Source organism: Entelurus aequoreus, linkage group LG02, assembly GCF_033978785.1.
Source record: "Entelurus aequoreus isolate RoL-2023_Sb linkage group LG02, RoL_Eaeq_v1.1, whole genome shotgun sequence".
NCBI classification, from domain to species: domain Eukaryota; kingdom Metazoa; phylum Chordata; class Actinopteri; order Syngnathiformes; family Syngnathidae; genus Entelurus; species Entelurus aequoreus.
In genome coordinates, this window is record NC_084732.1 from 74,903,698 (window position 1) to 74,925,441 (window position 21,744).

General features: G+C 39.8%; 1 long non-coding RNA gene across 1 annotated transcript in view; it reads left to right on the forward strand.

Moving 5' to 3' along the window:
- Positions 1-18,101: 18,101 nt before the first annotated feature.
- LOC133664506 (uncharacterized) overlaps positions 18,102-21,744 on the forward strand; it is a 47,049-nt gene continuing 43,406 nt past the window's right edge. Inside the window, exon 1 of the long non-coding RNA XR_009828590.1 lies at positions 18,102-18,325. This is a non-coding gene — a long non-coding RNA (uncharacterized LOC133664506). The remainder of the gene's footprint in view (positions 18,326-21,744) is intronic.

The window sequence follows — 21,744 nt, forward strand, 5'->3', positions numbered from 1 at the left end:
TCGAGAAGGCCTGCCTCAGTCTCTGTTCTAATTCATCCCAAAGGTGTTCTATCGGGTTCAGGTCAGGACTCTGTGCAGGCTAGTCAAGTTCATCCACACCAGACTGTCATCCATGTCTTTATGGACCTTGCATGTTGGAAGAGGAAGGGGCCCGCTCCAAACTGTTCCCACAAGGTTGGCAGCATAGAATTGTCCAAAATGTTTTTGGTATCCTGGAGCATTCAAAGTTCCTTTCACTGGAACTAAGGGGCCAAGCCCAACTCCTGAAAAACAACCCCACACCATAATTCCTCCTCCACCAAATTTCACACTCGGCACAATGCAGTCCGAAATGTACCGTTCTCCTGGCAACCTCCAAACCCAGATTCCATCAGACTGCTAGATCGAATTCATCACTCCAGAGAACACGTCTCCAGTGCTCTAGAGTCCAGTGGCGACGTGCTTTACACCAATGCATCCGACACTTTGCATTGGACTTTGTGATGTATGGCTTAGATGCAGCTGCACGGCCATGGAAACCCATTCCATGAAGCTCTCTGCGTACTGTATGTGTGATAATGGAAGGTCACATGAAGTTTGGAGCTCTGTAGCAACTGACTGTGTGTCAGTTTACATGGCCTACCACTTCATGGCTGAGTTGCTGTTGTTCCCAAACTCTTCAATTTTCTTATAATAAAGCCGACAGTTGACTTTGGAATATTTAAGAGCAAGGTAATTTCGCAACTGGATTTGTTGCACAGGTGGCATCCTATGACAGTTCCACTGAGAGCGGCACATTCTTTCACAAATGTTTGTAGAAACAGTCTCCATGCTTAAGTGCGTGATTTTATACACCTGTGATTAGGACATCTGATTCTGATCATTTGGATGAGTGGCCAAAAACTTTTGGCAATATAGTGTATGTAGTTTTGGTGTAGCTACTTTTGCCGTGTCGCTTGCTGCAATTCTCTGGGGGTAGCTTCCCCTGCAAGAGTAATTTGTAGCTTAGCTTCCTATATTTCCAAGTACTTTGCCCATCACTGAAAATCCCCTGAAAATGTATTTGTTTACACATACAGTATGTTTTTTTAATTAGTCTTTCTGTCAAGGATGCCGAACACTCTGTAATGCCACCTTTTCTGCTCAAAACAAAATGACCTCCATGCTTGCTGTTGACAAAAAAAAGTATTGCAATTCCGCATACTTTTCGCTTCCTCATTTTAGTCCCATCCAATCAGCCCACTGAGGATGTTCACATCATTCAGAGTGTCAGCTGTCATTTCAGTGGATCGACTGGCTTCTCCGAGCTGTCACCTCCTCTTCATCACTATCTGCTGCTACCCCGGGCTGGTGAGTCCATCGTCCTGCAACACACCACATCCTCCCATAAAAGTGATGGCATCCTTACGAGCCACAAACTGGAGCTCCTGAACCTGTTTTACACATTGTACTTCATGTCTCTCTTTTAATCTTTCCTGCTTGAACTCTAGTGCTGCCTCAATCACGTTAGCATGCGCTGATGATGTAACCGGGAGACTGTAGTGTTGCCATTAAGCTCTCTGAAACATCGATTGCCTGCGCTTGTCAGGTTAACACGGCTTGTGAGTTACCTCTCATGCTGCACTTATTTCTGAAGTGTTGTCTTTGCCTTTGACATCTTTTTACATTTCAAATAGTAGTGGTTTATTTGGAACATGCATGACAAGATTACTGTCAAGGTATGTGTCAGTCTTGTTTATCTGGACCGCAGGATGCAGCGACAGCAGGCGAAGTGCACATTAAAAAAAAAAAGTTTTTAGTAGGGAAGACAAAACAGAAATTGTGCAGCAGGGAAGCATAGGGAAAGCTTTGCTGCATGACGAGCATACTTGCCAACCTTGAGACCTCTGAATTCGGGAGATGGTGGGCGGGGTTGGGGGGGGTGGGGTTTGGTGGTAGCAGGGGGCATATATTGTAGCGTCCCGGAAGAGTTAGTGCTGCAAGGGGTTCTGGGTATTTGTTCTGTTGTGTTTATGTCGTGTTACGGTGCGGATGTTCTCCCAAAATGTGTTTGTGATCATGTCTTGTTTTAGTATGTCACTGCCTTGTTTTGTTTCCATGGCAACCCATTAGTTTTCACCTGTCCTCATGTCACGCACCTGTCTCACGTTTTGCACTCGCGCACCTGTCACTAATCATGTCGGTATTATTTAAGCTTTCAGTTGCCAGGCAGCCTGTCTGGCGACATTAACTCTGTTACCCCTGTTTACCTCTGTTACGTGATGCTACTCATGTTTTCCATAGTTCATGCTGATCTTCTCACGTCATAGTAAGTGTCTGTTGTATATTTCATGTTCATAGTTTTTGCCTTTGTGCTAGTCTTTTGTTTTCTTAGCCAAGTTTTTGTACTTCCGCCTTGTGCGTGCCTTTTGTTTCTTTTGTTAGTGTAAAAATAAAAGATGTATTTACCTTCAAGCCAAGTCCAGTCTAGTTGTTTTGCATCCTGGGAAAGCAATCCGCGCAGTAATTTGCGCCGCCATAGTCCACGTACTGACATGTTTGGTGTGGGTTCAGTGTGGCGCATATTTGTAACAGTGTTAAAGGCCTACTGAAACCCACTACTACCGACCACGCAGTCTGATAGTTTATATATCAATGATGAAATCTTAACATGCCAATACGGCCGGGTTAACTTATAAAGTGCAATTTTAAATTTCCCGGGAAACTTCCGCTTGAAAACGTCTCTGTATGATGACGTTTGCGCGTGATGTCAATGGTTGAAGCGGAAGTATTCAGACACATTGTATCCCAATACAAACAGTTTTGTTTTCATCGCAAAATTCCACAGTATTCTGGACATTTGTGTTGGTGAATCTTTTGCAATTTGTTTAATAAACAATGGAGACGGCAAAGAAGAAAGCTGTAGGTGGGATCGGTGTATTAGCGGCTGGCTGCAGCAACACAACCAGGAGGACTTTGAGTTGGATAGCAGACGCGCTATCCGACGCTAGCCGCCGACCGCATCGATGATCGGGTGAAGTCCTTTGTCGCGCCGTCGATCGCTGGAACGCAGGTGAGCACGGGTGTTGATGAGCAGATGAGGGCTGGCGTAGGTGGAGCGCTAATGTTTTTATCATAGCTCTGACGAGGTCCCGTAGCTAAGTTAGCTTTAATGGCGTCGTTAGCAACAGCATTGCTAGGCTTCGACAGGCGGCACAGCATTAACCGTGTGGTTACAGGTCCAGTGTTTGGTTCGGTGTCTCCTGATAGTAGTATTGTTGATCTTCTGTCTATCCTTCCAGTCAGGGGCTTATTTCTTTTGTTTCTATCTGCATTTAAGCACGATGCTATCACGTTAGCTCCATAGCTAAAGTGCTTCACCGATGTATTGTCGTGGAGTTAAAAGTCACTGTGAATGTCCATTTTGCGTTCTCGACTCTCATTTTCAAGAGGATATAGTATCCGAGGTGGTTTAAAATACAAATCCGTGATCCACAATAGAAAAAGGAGAAAGTGTGGAATCCAATGAGGTCTTGTACCTAAGTTACGGTCAGAGCGAAAAAAGATACGTCCTGCACTGCACTCTAGTCCTTCACTCTTACGTTCCTCATCCACGAATCTTTCATCCTCGCTCAAATTAATGGGGTAATCGTTGCTTTCTCGGTCCGAATCGCTCTCGTTGCTGGTGTAAACAATGGGGAAATGTGAGGAGCCCTTCAACCTGCGACGTCACGCTACTTCCGGTACAGGCAAGGCTTTTTTTTATCAGCGACCAAAAGTTGCAAACTTTATCGTCAATGTTCTCTACTAAATCCTTTCAGCAAAAATAAGGCAATATCGCGAAATGATCAAGTATGACACATAGAATGGATCTGCTATCCCCGTTTAAATAAGAATTTTTTTTATTTCAGTAGGCCTTTAAAGTTGTTTCTACGGCCACCCTCAGTGTGACCTGTATGGCTGTTGATCAAGTATGCCTTGCATTCACTCATGTGTGTGTTAAAAGTCTCATACATTATGTGACTGGGCCGGCACGCTGTTTGTATGGAGGAAAAGCGGACGTGACGACAGGTTGTAGAGGACGCCAAAGGCAGTGCCTTAAAGGCACGCCCCCAATATTGTTGTCCGGGTGGAAATCGGGAGAATGATTGCCCCAGGAGATTTTCGGGAGGGGCATTGAAATTCGGGAGTCTCCCGGGAAAATCGGGAGGCTTGGCAAGCATGATGATGAGGTCCATCCATCCATTTTCTACCGCGTATTCCCTTCGGGGTCGCGGGGGGCGCTGGAGCCTATCTCAGCTACAATCGGGCGGAAGGAGGGGTACACCCTGGACAAGTCGCCACCTCATCGCAGGGCCAACACAGATAGACAGACAACATTCACACTCACATTCACACACTAGGGCCAATTTTGTGTTGCCAATCAATTTATCCCCAGGTGCATGTCTTTGGAGGTGGGAGGGAGCCGGAGTACCCGGAGGGAACCCACGCAGTCACGGGGAGAACATGCAAACTCCACACAGAAAGATCCCGAGCCCGGGATTGAACTCACGACTACTCAGGACCTTCGTATTGTGAGGCAGACGCACTAATGCAAAGCAAAATGATCAAAGAAGCAGCCTGTTGGGCAACCAGGGACAGTCGTATCCTAATTGCTAAACAGGGAGAGATGAGGGAGCCAGCGTTCAGCCTAAAGAAGTGGTGGCAACTAATGGGAAACAGGAAGTGGAAACAAAAATAAGAGTGCTGGGCAGGAAATAAAAGAAAATACAATAACCTCATAACAACTGTCATATGAGATCCTTACAGTGACAATGAAATGTCTAAAAAGGAGCAGGAAGAAGCAGAGCTTTTTTTAATCGTACACATTCCCGGTATCACAGTAGTTATCAATACTTTGTTCATATACAGTATGGGTTCAATATGTATCAGTTTGCCATATTTGAACAGAGGTAAACATATGTAGGCAGCACGGTGGAACATGGGTTAGTGCATGTGCCTCGCAATACGAAGGTCCTGAGTACTCCTGAGTTCAATCCCGGGCTCGGGATCTTTCTGTGTGGAGTTTGCATGTTCTCCCCGTGACTGCGTGGGTTCCCTCCGGGTACTCCGGCTTCCTCCCACCTCCAAAAACATGCACCTGGGGATAGGTTGATTGGCAACACGAAATGGGCCCTAGTGTGTGAATGTGGGTGTGAATGTTGTCTGTCTATCTGTGTTGGCCCTGCGATGAGGTGGCGACTTGTCCAGGAATGCAGCTGAGATAGGCTCCAGCACCCCCCGCGACCCCAAAAGGGACAAGCGGTAGGAAATGGATGGATGGATGGGTAAACATATGTAATAGTTAAGTTAGTCACGTTTTTAGATGGCTTATTCAGTAAAAAAAGCATAAATGAGCCAATACAGGAGTCAAATTGACAAATATTATTCGGTCATAAATAAGTACATGTATGATAATACTTATATTATGTATGTTTTTTTAACTACTATATTGTATTATAAAAAATTGTTTTATTAATCATGTTCTATGATATAATTGTTCCTATGTAATTAATTAAAAGAATGATTAGTAAATAGTACATACAGGACTGTGTTATAAACGTTGCATAATGAATGAATAAATACAGATTGTACTATAGATGAAGATGGCAGAAACATTGTATAATAAATAAATGTATAATACTTATACAATAGATGATAGATTATTATTATTCAATTTGGTATGAATAATATCAGGCGTTCTCGTCCAGCATTCTTCTACCTTATATATTCTAAACATCATATTCCTCTACTTCTATTTCAATGGTTTCAACAAATGTTAGGCATATTTGGACAAAAATCCATCCATACATTCATTTCCTATTTTGCTTGTCTTCATTAGGGCGAAGGGTTATTTTATTTTTTATATATTTGGTGGTCTGATTATGACATGGTGTGTGACATTTTGGAGTACTACTGTAGTAAATACTAAGATTCAGCCTGTCCTCATTTTTAATATTCATGATGGGATGACTTCAAAGAGACCACATGCTGGGATTATTATTGAAAAACTCTACCTGCTCTAACAACATTTCACTACTTTCCAAATAGTCAGATATTTCTTTGCAGATCAAATCCCTACATTGCCTGATATAATTTATTACAAATTATTTATCTACTTATTAGTTACATTTGTTATTTATTTATTTATGTCTATTATAATGTAATAAATTGCACAGTGCCGATATAATTTGTCCCAAATTCATTAATGTATTATTGATTGAATTAATACAACAGTTACTGGTGTCCTTAATCCTAAATCCAATCAACCAACCAATCAAAGTATACTTATATAGCCCGTAATCACAAATGTCTCAAAGGGCTGCACAAGCCACAATGAAGGGAAGGCACAGAGAGAGAGCAAGTACGCAGGAGGGAAGCCAGAGACGGGATGCTTACTACAAGGAGTGAACTACGTTCCGGCACTGGATTTTCGGGTCCGCTGGTCTTTATGCTGTCTGTCTTCATCAGACCCAGGTGCGCTGATTTGTGATTGCCTGCAGCCTTACAGGCGCGTGGCCGCGGTGCGGGCAGAGCAAACGGGCGTGTCCCGGCGCGCTTCTAGCGGAGGTGCTGGCAGAGCTCGCAGCAGATGACATGCGGGATTGCGCCTGCGCCGTGACATCATTAATGTGCACACTCCTGGTCTCCGGTTGATTTTCATCTGACCAGAACGCCATCAAAAAGCGATAAGCGTCATAATCATTTGCCAAAATGACGGTTATGAAATAAATAGTTGACAACGGAGCAGAAAAGAGGTACAAATAAAATGTTTTAGGAACTCGGGAAGCTTTCACCACTCCTGTCTCCGACTGCTTGCCCAGACACACTCTTCAAGCAGACATCAAACTAAATATTACGTAAAACTGCCAGAGACAAAATACTTTTTCCTTAATCTTCTACGGGTAATAATTTGGTTCACAAAATGTTGACTTTGATTGCACCTAGGGTTGTACGGTATACCGTTACTAGTATAATATCACGGTACTAATGAATCTACACCTGACATCCACTGTAATGATACCAAGTACAATAGCGTACCCAGTCGATACTACTATGATTACATCCATATTTTTTATCGTCACATAATCTTTTTTCCTTTTTTTAATATTCATATTATGTTTATAAACTCAGTAAATATGTCCCTGTACACATATTATGTATATATTTGTATACATGTTGTATTTTATATTGCTATATTTAGTCTATTTATGCCTGCATTGTCCTTTCCATCCTTACACTTTCCATCATTGTAACTGAGCTACTGTGTTGAACAATTTCCCTTGTGGATCATTAAAGTTTGTCTAAGTCTAAGTCTAAGTCTGGACACATGAGGACTTTGAATATGACCAATGTATGATCCTGTAACTACTTGGTATCGGATTGATACCTAAATTTGTGGTATCATCCAAAACTAATGTAAAGTATCAAGCAGCAGAAGAATAAGTGATTATTACATTTTAACAGAAGTGTAGATGGAACATGTAGAAATGGAAAAATAAGCAGATAATAACAGTAAATGAACAAGTAGATTAATAATTAATTTTCTACCGCTTGTCCTTTATAATGTTGAAGAAATAATAGAATGAAAAAAGACACAATATGTTACTGCATATGTCAGCAAACAAATTAGGAGCCTTTGTTTGTTTACTTTCTACTAAAGGACAAGTTGTCTTGTATGTTCACTATTTTATTTAAGGACAAACTTGTTCCTCGATTGCAATAAGAAACATATTTTTAATGTACCTTAATATTTTTTTGTTAAAGTAAAGCCAATAATGACATTTTTTGTGGTACCCTTTATTTAGAAAAGTATCAAAAAGTATCGAAATACATTTTGGTACCGGTACCAAAATATTGGTATCGGGACAACCCTAATTGCACCAAATCTTTAAAGTTGCCACAAATGCGCCCGTACTGAGACCTTCTCGAGCTGAAGCCATTTTTACTCCCGTAAACACTGCAGTGCTTGTGACACGTCATGACGTCAGATCCGCTTGCGGGTCAGATTGTGTTCACATTAGAAATCGGCCACTAAAAATATCGGATTTGACAAAAAAATCAGAATTGGACATCCGACCCTGAAAAATCAGGCTATTTTCTGACTTACCCCTCAGTACAAAGTCAAATGTTACAAACCCTGTTTCCATATGAGTTGGGAAATTGTGTTTGATGTAAATATAAACGGAATACAATGATTTGCAAATCATTTTCAACCCATATTCAGTTGAATATGCTACAAAGACAACATATTTGATGTTCAAACTCATAAACTTTTTTTTTTTTTTGCAAATAATAATTAACTTAGAATTTCATGGTTGCAACACGTGCCAAAGTAGTTGGGAAAGGGCATGTTCACCACTGTGTTACATGGCCTTTCCTTTTAACAACACTCAGTAAACGTTTGGGAACTGAGGAGACACATTTTTTAAGCTTCTCAGGTGGAATTCTTTCCCATTCTTGCTTGATGTACAGCTTAAGTTGTTCAACAGTCCGGGGGTCTCCGTTGTGGTATTTTAGGCTTCTAATGCGCCACACATTTTCAATGGGAGACAGGTCTGGACTACAGGCAGGCCAGTCTAGTACCCGCACTCTTTTACTATGAAGCCACGTTGTTGTAACACGTGGCTTGGCATTGTCTTGCTGAAATAATCAGGGGCAACCATGGTAACGTTGCTTGGATGGCAACATATGTTGCTCCAAAACCTGTATGTACCTTTCAGCATTAATGGCGCCTTCACAGATGTGTAAGTTACCCATGTCTTGGGCACTAATACACCCCCATACCATCACAGATGCTGACTTTTCAACTTTGCGCCTATAACAATCCGGATGGTTCTTTTCCTCTTTGGTCCGGAGGACACAACGTCCACAGTTTCCAAAAACAATTTGAAATGTGGACTCGTCAGACCACAGAACACTTTTCCACTTTGCATCAGTCCATCTTAGATGAGCTCAGGCCCAGCAAAGCCGACGGTGTTTCTGGGTGTTGTTGATAAACGGTTTTCGCCTTGCATAGGAGAGTTTTAACTTGCACTTACAGATGTAGCGACCAACTGTAGTTACTGACAGTGGGTTTCTGAAGTGTTCCTGAGCCCATGTGGTGATATCCTTTACACACTGATGTCGCTTGTTGATGCAGTACAGCCTGAGGGATCGAAGGTCACGGGCTTGGCTGCTTACGTGCAGTGATTTCTCCAGATTCTCTGAACCCTTTGATGATATCACGGACCGTAGATGGTGATATCGCTAAATTCCTTGCAACAGCTGGTTGAGAAAGGTTTTTCTTAAACTGTTCAACAATTTGCTCACGCATTTGTTGACAAAGTGGTGACCCTCGCCCCATCCTTGTTTGTGAATGACTGAGTATTTCATGGAATCTACTTCTATACCCAATCATGGCGCCCACCTGTTCCCAATTTGCCTGTTCACCTGTGGGATGTTCCAAATAAGTGTTTGATGAGCTTTCCTCAACTTTATCAGTATTTATTGCCACCTTTCCCAACTTCTTTGTCACGTGTTGCTGGCATCAAATTCTAAAGTTAATGATTATTTGCAAAAAAAAAAAAGTTTATCAGTTTGAACATCAAATATGTTGTCTTTGTAGCATATTCAACTGAATATGGGTTGAAAAGGATTTGCAAATCATTGTATTCCGTTTATATTTACATCTAACACAATTTCCCAACTCATATGGAAACGGGGTTTGTAAATTTTATAGCCGTTTCGCTGAATAACAAACAATGAAATCAAAGCGTGGCTCAACTTGAGGGTTCCAGGTTCGAGCCCAGCTTCCGCTATTCTAGTCACTGCCGTTGTGTCCTTGGGCAGGACACGTTTCCCACCTTCTCCCAGTGCCACCCACACTGGTTGAAATGTAACTTACAGATGTAGATAATGGATTTCACTATGGAAAGCGAAAAGTGCTATATAAATATAATTAACTTCACTCAAGATACTACAGCATGGCAAAATGACAGTGAGATTTGTTTGTCCCCAAATGCAAAGCCCTTCCTCTCTCGAGTCCAAATGTGTGCTGCAGTTATTTCTTTTTAAGAAGACATATTTACGGCTGTGCTAGAATGGCGCCGCGTCTTCGTGATGTGAGCGTCAACCTACCAGCTAAAGCGGCGAGAATCAAATTTCCCTTTGGACTTCTTCTTCATAGCAGAGAGGGTGGCTGACACCTGGAAAACATTGTGAGCCGATGAAAGCGGAGATTTAAGAAGCATGATGGGCGCTCGCAGTCTGGCTGTGAAGCAGACGTGTTTATAAGGAGAAGGAGCCGAAGCAGTGCGCTGATGATCTTGGAGATGATGTTAACTTTGTGTGGAGTCTGGAGAGCTGACCTCATTTCTGCTGCAGCTTCTCACTTCAAAGGAAACTATCAGCCCAAATTTGAGCTATATGGAATTTTAGGAACATGAAATTACTTTCTTATAGAACAGCGAATGCACTGTCATTGTGGACAAAAAAAACAATATTTTTTTCTCAAAGAGAACTATAGTTCTTTATTCTTATAAGAATGTAGCTCACCACATTGGCAAAGGTGAGGAACATCAAAAAAAAGTTTGTAGATTACAGTATTTACATTCGTAGATTTCACTGCTATTTGAAGGGGAACTGCGCTTTTTTTTGGAATGTTGCCTCTCGTTCACAATCATTATGAGAGAAAAGAAGACATATGTCAGGTTTTTTATGGGGTGGGGAGGATTTTAAAGATGATTAAAGCAACAGCAATAAGGTGCAGATATACACTACCGTTCAAAAGTTTGGGGTCACCCAAACAATTTTGTGGAATAGCTTTAATTTCTAAGAACAAGAATAGACTGTCGAGTTTCAGATGAAAGTTCTCTTTTTCTGGCCATTTTGAGCGTTTAATTGAGCCCACAAATGTGATGCTCCAGAAACTCAATCTGCTCAAAGGAAGGTCAGTTTTGTAGCTTCTGTAACGAGCTAAACTGTTTTCAGATGTGTGACCATGATTGCACAAGGGTTTTCTAATCATCAATTAGCCTTCTGCGCCAATGAGCAAACACATTGTACCATTAGAACACTGGAGTGATAGTTGCTGGAAATGGGCCTCTATACACCTATGTAGATATTGCACCAAAAACCAGACATTTGCAGCTAGAATAGTCATTTACCACATTAGCAATGTATAGAGTGTATTTCTTTAAAGTTAAGACTAGTTTAAAGTTATCTTCATTGAAAAGTACAGTGCTTTTCCTTCAAAAATAAGGACATTTCAATGCGACCCCAAACTTTTGAACGGTAGTGTAAATAAATAGATTACTGTACAGATAAATATATTGCACTTTTGCATATGCATCCACGTTTATGGATGTACCGTAATTTCCGGACTATAAGCCGCACCTGACTATAAGCTGCACCAGCTAAATTTAGGGGAAAATACAGATTGCTCCATATATAAGCCGCACCCGACTATAAGCCGCAGGGTTTTGATGTGTAATTAGCGTAGTATATAGGGGTTCCTGCTACCACGGAGGGGATTGTCGGGACAGAGATGACTGTTTGGGAACGCAAAGCGTCCCATTTATTAACTATAAATCTTTCAATCATTCAATCAAACTTTCACATCTTTGACATGGCGAACAGCATTCGTGCAGAGTACAAATAATACAACGGTGCAAAGTAATACAAAGTGCTCGCCTGTGGGTTATCAAAATAACCAGCCTACCGGTAAATGAAAAATCAGTCTTTAATCATTGTGTCATCGTCTTCCTCCTGCGTACTAAAACCACCGAAATCCTCTTCGTCGGTGTCGGAGAAGAACAGGCCGTATATAAGCCGCACCCTTGTATAAGCCGCAGGGACCAGAACGAGGGGAAAAAGTAGCGGCTTATAGTCCGGAAATTACGGTATGTTATATTGTCTTGAGAATAAGAATAGGTTTTCATGAATAAAACCCAATGAGATAGGCAACACGGCTCTCCTCTTTGCTTTACTTAGTTCTTGCTTGAATCTAACAGTGTTTCTCACCTTCTTTATCACATTGTTGTCACTTGCAACATTCTTTGGCTTATATTGTGTGGGATTCTTCGGGCACTTGATTCTGCAAAAAAAACCCCCAAAAAAACAGGGTCGAATGTGGGGTGAATGAAAACAGAGGTACAACTGCACATCATCATTTGTTTAATATGTTTAATCCTATTAATTTTGTGGCTTTTGCATGAATAGAAGCATGTCCAAGTTCTGCAGTTAAATCATAAACTCTTGGCAAAAACTGCTCCTTCTGCAAAGATTGACCTTTGCTAATTCTACTGTGTGACTGAAGTCATTGAGCATATAAATACGTGGGATTAGAGCATGAAGACGTGATACTGAGCGAGAGACAGGCCGCATAGTCGCTTCCTTTCATGGTGCCGGCAGTAATGCTTGACTACATTTGCTAATAATGTCAAGGCTGTTGTTTAAAGCTGCAACGTGTAGCAGTGTGGCCATGCATTTCATTTCTTCCACCGTTTATCGCCGTGTTTTTAGCGGGGAACTGCAGGAGCAAGGCTTTGCATTTCAATACAATGCTTGTCGCTATTGTTGTTTATCTTCAGACGCCGCTTGCTCGTTTGCGCTGAGCCTCGTCTCCCCAAATTCTCCTCTGCGCTCGTGGGCTGTATAGGCAGCTCAAAGACCCCCTGCTGGTGACTTCAGTGGAGCGGCTTTGTTATCTGAACGGGCTGCCATTAGCACAATGAGGGTGTCATTGCTCCATGCTGCATGTCGCCGTGTGTCCGCTCGGGGATGAGGGAGCCTTCATGAGGCTTGACTGGAGCATCAGCAGCAGCTCTCCTTCTCGTCACATCTCTTTACCAGCATGCAAACACTTCCCAGAGGAATTAGTGTGAGAGTTATAACAAAGTTTGTCCCATGAAAACTTTTTGCTGCAAATGTTGGTTATGGTTTGTTCCAACCCTGCTCAAGATACACTGAGTTTGTTTACAATTCAACATCTTCCAATTGTAATCTACGTATCAATCTGATGCCAAGTCAATACAGGGCCAGTATTGGCGATGCGCACACTGATACCCATTGATACCTTTTGCTTCAAAATTTTTAAGACTCTTGAATATGAAGCTTTATTTATTATATCAGAACAACCCCCGAATGCGGCTCCTTAGGCCCCGTTTACACTAAGCCAGGCCTCGGCAATTATTTTGACTCGGGGGGCCAAATTTAGAAAAAAAAAAGTGTCTCGGGGCCGGTATATCTGATTTTTAGGAACACTAATACAAAACCTCACAAAAATGTCTGAATGCTAAAAAAGTTATGACAGACCGCCTTAAAAAAACGGAATGGAATTTTAAATTTTTTTACTGAATGAGACACCCAGAATGTACATGAAAATAAAGAATGTGGGCTTTACAATATTAACTATGAACGATAAAACACTGAATATTGACAACATATGAACGTCACACCCCCTCTCCATCGACATATTTTACAATCAAGCGAAACACAAAAGAATGCAACAAGCAGCGAAATATAAACGCTAAGGGTAAAAAAAAAAAAACAACAACACACCAATCTGACATATCTGATACATCACTAAGCTTTAGAAGTTTGTTGTAAAAATCTCCTTCCGCATTTCAGGCTGGCCGCTCTTGAAAAACTATGTGGAAACGCTTCCCACCCACCCTGCTTGGTGCCTCGTCTGAGCTGCTGCGATTTAGATTACCATAGTAACTCATTAGATTACTATAGTAACTCATTAGATTACCATAGTAACTAATAGGGGTGTGGGAAAAAATCGATTCGAATTCGAATCGCGATTCTCACGTTGTGCGATTCAGAATCGATTCTCATTTTTAAAAAATAAATTTTTTTATTTATTTAAATTTTTTTTTTTTTTTTTTTAAATTAATCAATCCAACAAAACAATACACAGCAATACCATAACAATGCAATCCAATTCCAAAACCAAACCCGACCCAGCAACACTCAGAACTGCAATAAACAGAGCAATTGAGAGGAGACACAAACACGACACAGAACAAATCAAAAGTAGTGAAACAAAAATGAATATTATCAACAACAGTATCAATATTAGTTACAATTTCAACATAGCAGTGATTAAAAATCCCTCATTGACATTATCATTAGACATTTATAAAAAAAAGAACAATAGTGTCACAGTGGCTTACACTTGCATCGCATCTCATAAGCTTGACAACACACTGTGTCCAATATTTTCACAAAGATAAAATAAGTCATATTTTTGGTTCATTTAATAGTTAAAACAAATGTACATTATTGCAATCAGTTGATAAAACATTGTCCTTTACAATTATAAAAGCTTTTTACAAAAATCTACTACTCTGCTTGCATGTCAGCAGACTGGGGTAGATCCTGCTGAAATCCTTGTATTGAATGAATAGAGAATCCTTTTGAATTGGGAAAAAAATCGTTTTTGAATCGAGAATCGTGTTGAATTGAAAAAAAATATCGATTTTGAATCGAATCGTGACCCCAAGAAGTCTGCACTAAGCCGTATAAGGTTATCCAGGGTAAATCACACCTAACCTTACCCGTGTCCACAGACAACAAGTGTGCCGCCCTAGTGGCTCCCTGGAGCATTTTTAAAAAACGATTGAAAATGGAAAAAGATGGTATGTTTTTTGTTTGAGGACAAACATGACACAAACCTTCCCAATTGTTAGAAAGGCCACTGTTGAATATGTTTGTGTGTATGCTTCACTGATGACAGTATTTGGTGACCATCGTTTTGTCCTACTAATTTCGGCAGTTCTTGAACTCACCACAGTGTGGACTGTGAACACAACAGTTTGTTTACATGTGAAATCTTCCACGCCTGGTGTCTCTATTTGTCCACCAAAAGTTTTATGCTGTGCGTGAATGCACAAAGGTGCACTTTGTTGATGTTTTTGGCTTGTTGGAGTGCTGGGGGGTTGTGAAATCTTTGGTTGATAAGACTATTGTTGTTGTTTTTAATCAGATTAATTACACGTATGATTACTTGCATGCATCATTTTATTTAATTAATAGAAAAAAATACCCCAACATTTTGACACAACTGCGATTTTATTGTCAGAATCTCAAAGGATAAAAAAAAAAAAATCCTAAATATAAATAATTTATTTGCTCATAAATTGCTCCCTTCTTTATGTATTTTAAAGCTAAATGTGTTACATAGCAAACCAGTCAGAGTCTCCATTGACCCGATCACTAACCGTGTAACAGCCCACGCCGCCTTTCTGGTAAATTCTGGACAATCAAAATAAATTCAGTGAATAATCTGCGTTTATGCATGATAAATGCAATATTATTTTTTTCTTATAAACTTTTTCTAATAATTTTTTTATATTTATCCCGCAATTTTACCCCTAATTTAAAAGTATTTATATATACACTAACATTGATCCAACACAATGGCAGTGACATGGCCACCCTACTCATTGTACCTTGCAGGTTTAAAATAAAAACTTGAATAAATAATGATATTATTGCATTCATGTTAGCATTTAAGTTGGTTAGCGATTAGCATTCTCGTTCCCACCTAGCGTTCAGCAGCCCTAGCTGCCAGCTAGCGATTAGCGATGCTACACTGTAGTATTTAAATATCTTAGTACTACACAATAATAGGGTACTTTTTAAAACTGGTTTATAGTGAAATAGAGAATAACAAATAAAAAAAGTTACAAATATTTAAAAAAAATCATACACAATTGTATACAGCATATATAAGTAAGGGGTCCTTGCTACATCTCTAAATCAGCTTGGGTGTCCGTGGGCTAGAAAACATATAACAGACCCCTGCATTATTATATTATATCCTTTATTTTATTTTTTCCATATGATGACATGCATTTATTGTAGCAGAATAAAGCTTATAGTGCAGGGGTGTTCCAAGTGTGGCCCACAGCTTGAGTTTTGCTGGCCTGTAGCATCTGGTCAAAATAAAGTCAAACAAACAACAGCAGTGAAAATGTGAGGAAAAAAAGAGCAAAAAGACATGTAATGAGAGAAAAAGCAAACATGTTGATACTAGTAACGTAATAGCATGCTTTATTCACCTAGAACACAAAGCTGACACAAAGTTATGTCTTTAAATATAATATGGAAAAGTTTGGGCATCCCTGCTATTGTGCAAAACAACTAATAACCAAAAATTTGGCCAAAACTACAAATTATTAAAAAATGTATACTTTTTATTGTAATCTTTTTTATAACTGTTGAAGGATTTTGTAATTTTTGCCTTTAAAATGTTGATCATGACTATAATTATAATAAAACACAAGACAACTATTTCGGGTAAACAAAAAAATATTTCTTATCTGCAAACGTTTTTTTGACAACAATTTAACAATACTTGCTGATTTTATGTATGAATAAAGAAACCATTTATATGGCCCAATTCGTTGCGATTTACCTGACACATAAAAAATGACAAATTAGGGTCGTGCACTATCCACTTTAGCCGCCAGATGGCAGTAGAGTGTTAAATATATTTGACCACAGTGTCAGTTGCTGTGTAGAGTGGCGCTTTCCATCCTTTTTTAGCAGACCGCATCGCAAAGTGATTAAGCCCACTTCTTCCTCTCACGCGAGATCCACCCAGGAAGGGGGCCATATGAATCCGAAACTAAAACTTTTTTAAATCCTTTGACTTTTTGCCCTGCTGTGTCCAAAAACTCATTGTCTGATTTTGTAAACAATATATCAATGACTACAAACTATTAAATGACGAGCACTTTACAAATTAATTGTGATTAATTAATCACCGCTTGCAACTCTTAAATTTATTCCCAATTTCATTGTATTAACTATAAAACATACATGACAGGACAGGATTCTGCAGTATGTATTTCACATAATGTCTATAAAATAAACACATTTCCATCCTAACCAGGCGTTTCAAAACCTGCTTGTAAACTCAATTTAGCTGCGCCCCACATTTTATGATGTCATTTTATACAATCCACCCACCCTCACCCTCACCCTCTTCATCAAGTTGTCATTAGTCTCCCCAGCATTGATGCTAAATGAATTCATGTAAGCCGAGTACTGTCACTGCAGTAATCCTGTGAGCCGTGTCACTCCTCGCTCGCAGTATTGATCACTGCAACCCGAGTCCTGCGGTGCGAAAGATTAGCGGAGACCACTGCAGCAAATGTCCGCCATCATGGCCTGCACTGATCCCTCGTACTTCCAAAGTCTTGAAACCGGAAATAGTAGGACATATACTGTAAGCAGAATCATTTTTTAAAAAAAAATTATAATAATACATTTAATGTACAAGCACCTTTCAAAACACCAAAGGAGACTTTACAATATATGGATAAAACAGGATTAAGTTTGCAGGGGTGCCCAAAGTGCCAAAAACAATTTGAAATGTGGGCTCGTCAGACCACAGAACACTTTTCCACTTCGCATCAGTCCATCTTGGATGAGCTGTGGCCCAGGGAAGCCGGTAGAGTTTCTGGGTGTTGTTGATAAATGGCTTTGGCTTTGCATAGTAGAGTTTTAACTTGCACTTACAGATGTAGCGACAAACTGTAGTTACTGACAGTGGTTTTCTGAAGTGTTCCTGAGCCCCTGTGGTGATATCCTTTACACACTGATGTCACTTTTTTAAAACAGAACTGCCTGAGGGATCGAAGGTCTGTAATATCATCGCTTACGTGCAGTGATTTATCCAGATTGTCTGAACCTTTTGATGATATTACGGACCGTAGATGGGGAAATCCCTAGATTCCTTGCAATAGCTGGTTGAGAAATGTTGTTCTTAAACGGTTCGACAATTTGCTCACGCGTTTGTTCACAAAGTGGTGACCCTCGCCCCATCTTTGTTTGTGAATGACTGAGCATGTCACGGAAGCTGCTTTTATACCCAATAATGGCACCCACCTGTTCCCAATTAGCCTGTTCACCTGTGGGATGTTTCAAATAAGTGTTTGATGAGCATTTCTCAGTCTTTTTTGCCACTTGTGCCAGCTTTTTTGAAACACGTTGCAGGCATCAAATCCCAAATGAGCTAATATTTGCAAAAAATAACAGAAGTTTTCCAGTTCGAACGTTGAGCATCTTGTCTTTGTAGTGTACTCAATTGAATATAGGTTGAGAAGGATTTGCAAATCATTGTATTCTGTTTTTATTTACAATTTACACAACGTGCCAACTTCACTGCTTTTGGGGTTCGTACCTGTCGACATCATTTTTAGGTCCAGAACTATGAAAAAGGTGCCAACGTCGATGAGGATTGGATGAGAGACGGTGTCAAAAGCTGCACTCAGGTCCAGTAGGATGAGGGTGAAGAGCAGTCCAGAATCTGCTGCAAAAACAACTACCTGTGAGTCTCTTATGATATACTGTACTCCACCACTCTATGATATACTGTACTCCACCACTCTATGATATACTGTACTCCACCACTCTATGATATACTGTACTCCACCACTCTATTATATACTGTACTCCACCACTCAGAATCATGACAGCACCTCCTCCTCCTCTTCTTTTTCCCCCTCATCTTTGCGGCGCCCCCTTTGAGAATGCAGCCCACTGGTTCAGGGAGTGTTCTATAGAGTAGTGCTATATATTCTATCATATGTATAGATTGCATAGATATGTTTTAAAGCAGAGCACATCAAAAGTTCCTGCCAGCTGCAGGCTGCACTTTAAAAAGTGTTTAAACCCGAGAAGCACCGCCTCCTACGTGGCTGTCAATCTCGGCAGAGCTGGTAAATAGAAGTCTGTAATCAGCACTCAGTTTGGCGCGTTTAAGAGAAAACTCCACGAAGAAGAAGGCACAGATGTAAAGTACTCCGTAATCTCTTTGGGGACCATGGAGCAAGAATCTAGATGAGGACGCATCATCTTTGGGAACATTTTTTTGGGCCTGGTGATGTCATGGAGGCGCCAGACAGTCGCCAGTGTTGTCATGTGATCAACTTATAGTTTGAAAAGCAATGAAAAGACAAAATGTGAAGGTAGAGTCGCAGCACAGATGTGACCTTGAAGAGAATACCGACTGTGGTCCAAGGACGAATCTGAACACTCCAATGTGTGGATGCAGTACACATTCAACAATTAGTCATACGTCTTACTTAATATGATGTAATATGATAACTAGTGGGCAGCAACCGCTTTGTTCCTCACATGGGGATGCTTGTTTGTGTTCATCTGTCCTGTGACTGGAGTGTAGCCCACTGGGGTAGACTCCAGCCCCCCTGGGGGAAGCACGATGCAGGCTGTGCCCTAAGTCTGAACATAAGATGTACACATAAAATAGGCTTGTACGAAAAGATGAAGTTTACCCAGCAGGCACAAGACATTGAAACAACGTTGAGAACTCGTTGAATTAGGTCCTGACGTTGAGCAACTCAAACACAACGTTAAACCAACATGCTTTTTGACGACGTTTAATCAATGTCGGGTTGTGACGTTGATTTGACCATTGAAATTTGGGTCATTTGCCAACCAATTTTCTACAACACAAATACAACATTGAAACAACATGCTTTTTTGGCAACGTTTATTCAATGTCAGGTTCAATCAATCAATCAATCAATGTTTATTTATATAGCCCTAAATCACAAGTAACGTTGTGACGTTGATTTGACCATTGAAATTTGGGTCATTTGCCAACCAATTTTCTACAACACAAATACAACATTGAAACAACATGCTTTTTTGGCAACGTTTATTCAATGTCAGGTTCAATCAATCAATCAATCAATGTTTATTTATATAGCCCTAAATCACAAGTAACGTTGTGACGTTGATTTGACCATTGAAATTTGGTCATTTCCCAACCAATTTTCTACAACACAAATACAACATTGAAACAACAAGGTTTTTTGATGAAGTTGATTTGACCATTGAAATTTGGTCATTTCCCGGCCAATTTTCTGCAACACAAATACAATGTTGAAACACATGCTTTTTGACAACGTTTATTCAATGTCAGGTTCAATCAATCAATCAATTATTTATATAGCCCTAAATCACAAGTAACGTTGTGACGTTGATTTGACCATTGAAATTTGGTCATTTCCTAACCAATATTTTACAACACAAATACAACATTGACACAGCATGCATTTTGACAACGTTTATTCAATGTCAGGATGTGATGTTGATTTGACCGTTGACATGTGGTCATTTTCCAACCAATTTTCTACAGTACAAATACGATGTTGAGACAACATGCTTTTTGACAACGTTTAATCAATGTCAGGTTGTGATGTTGATTAGACCTTTGAAATTTAGTCATTTCCCAACCAATTTTCTTACAACATAAATACAACCTTCAAACAACATGCTTTTTGATGACGTTGATTTGACCATTGAAATTGGGGTCATTTCCCAACCAATATTCTACAACACAAATACAACGTTGAAACAACATGCTTTTGACGACGTTTATTCAATGACAGGTTGTGATGTTGATTTGACCATTGAAATTCGGTCAATTCCCAAACGATTTTCTACAACACAAACACAACATTTAAACCAACATGCTTTTTGACGACGTTTATTCAATGTCGGGTTGTGACGTTGATTTGACCATTGAAATTTGGGTCATTTGCCAACCAATTTTCTACAACACAAATACAACATTGAAACAACATGCTTTTTGGCAACGTTTATTCAATGTCAGGTTCAATCAATCAATCAATCAATGTTTATTTATATAGCCCTAAATCACAAGTAACTTTGTGACGTTGATTTGACCATTGAAATTTGGTCATTTCCCAACCAATTTTCTACAACACAAATACAACATTGAAACAACAAGGTTTTTGGATGAAGTTGATTTGACCATTGAAATTTGGTCATTTCCCGGCCAATTTTCTGCAACACAAATACAATGTTGAAACACATGCTTTTTGACAACGTTTATTCAATGTCAGGTTCAATCAATCAATCAATCAATGTTTATTTATATAGCCCTAAATCACAAGTAACGTTGTGACGTTGATTTGACCATTGAAATTTGGTCATTTCCCAACCAATATTTTACAACACAAATACAACATTGACACAGCATGCATTTTGACAACGTTTATTCAATGTCAGGATGTGATGTTGATTTGACCGTTGACATGTGGTCATTTTCCAACCAATTTTCTACAGTACAAATACGATGTTGAGACAACATGCTTTTTGACAACGTTTAATCAATGTCAGGTTGTGATGTTGATTAGACCTTTGAAATTTAGTCATTTCCCAACCAATTTTCTTACAACATAAATACAACCTTCAAACAACATGCTTTTTGATGACGTTGATTTGACCATTGAAATTGGGGTCATTTCCCAACCAATATTCTACAACACAAATACAACGTTGAAACAACATGCTTTTGACGACGTTTATTCAATGACAGGTTGTGATGTTGATTTGACCATTGAAATTCGGTCAATTCCCAAACGATTTTCTACAACACAAACACAACATTTAAACAACATGCTTTTTGACGACGTTTATTCAATGTCGGGTTGTGACGTTGATTTGACCATTGAAATTTGGGTCATTTGCCAACCAATTTTCTACAACACAAATACAACATTGAAACAACATGCTTTTTGGCAACGTTTATTCAATGTCAGGTTCAATCAATCAATCAATCAATGTTTATTTATATAGCCCTAAATCACAAGTAACGTTGTGACATTGATTTGACCATTGAAATTTGGTCATTTCCCAACCAATATTTTACAACACAAATACAACATTGACACAGCATGCATTTTGACAACATTT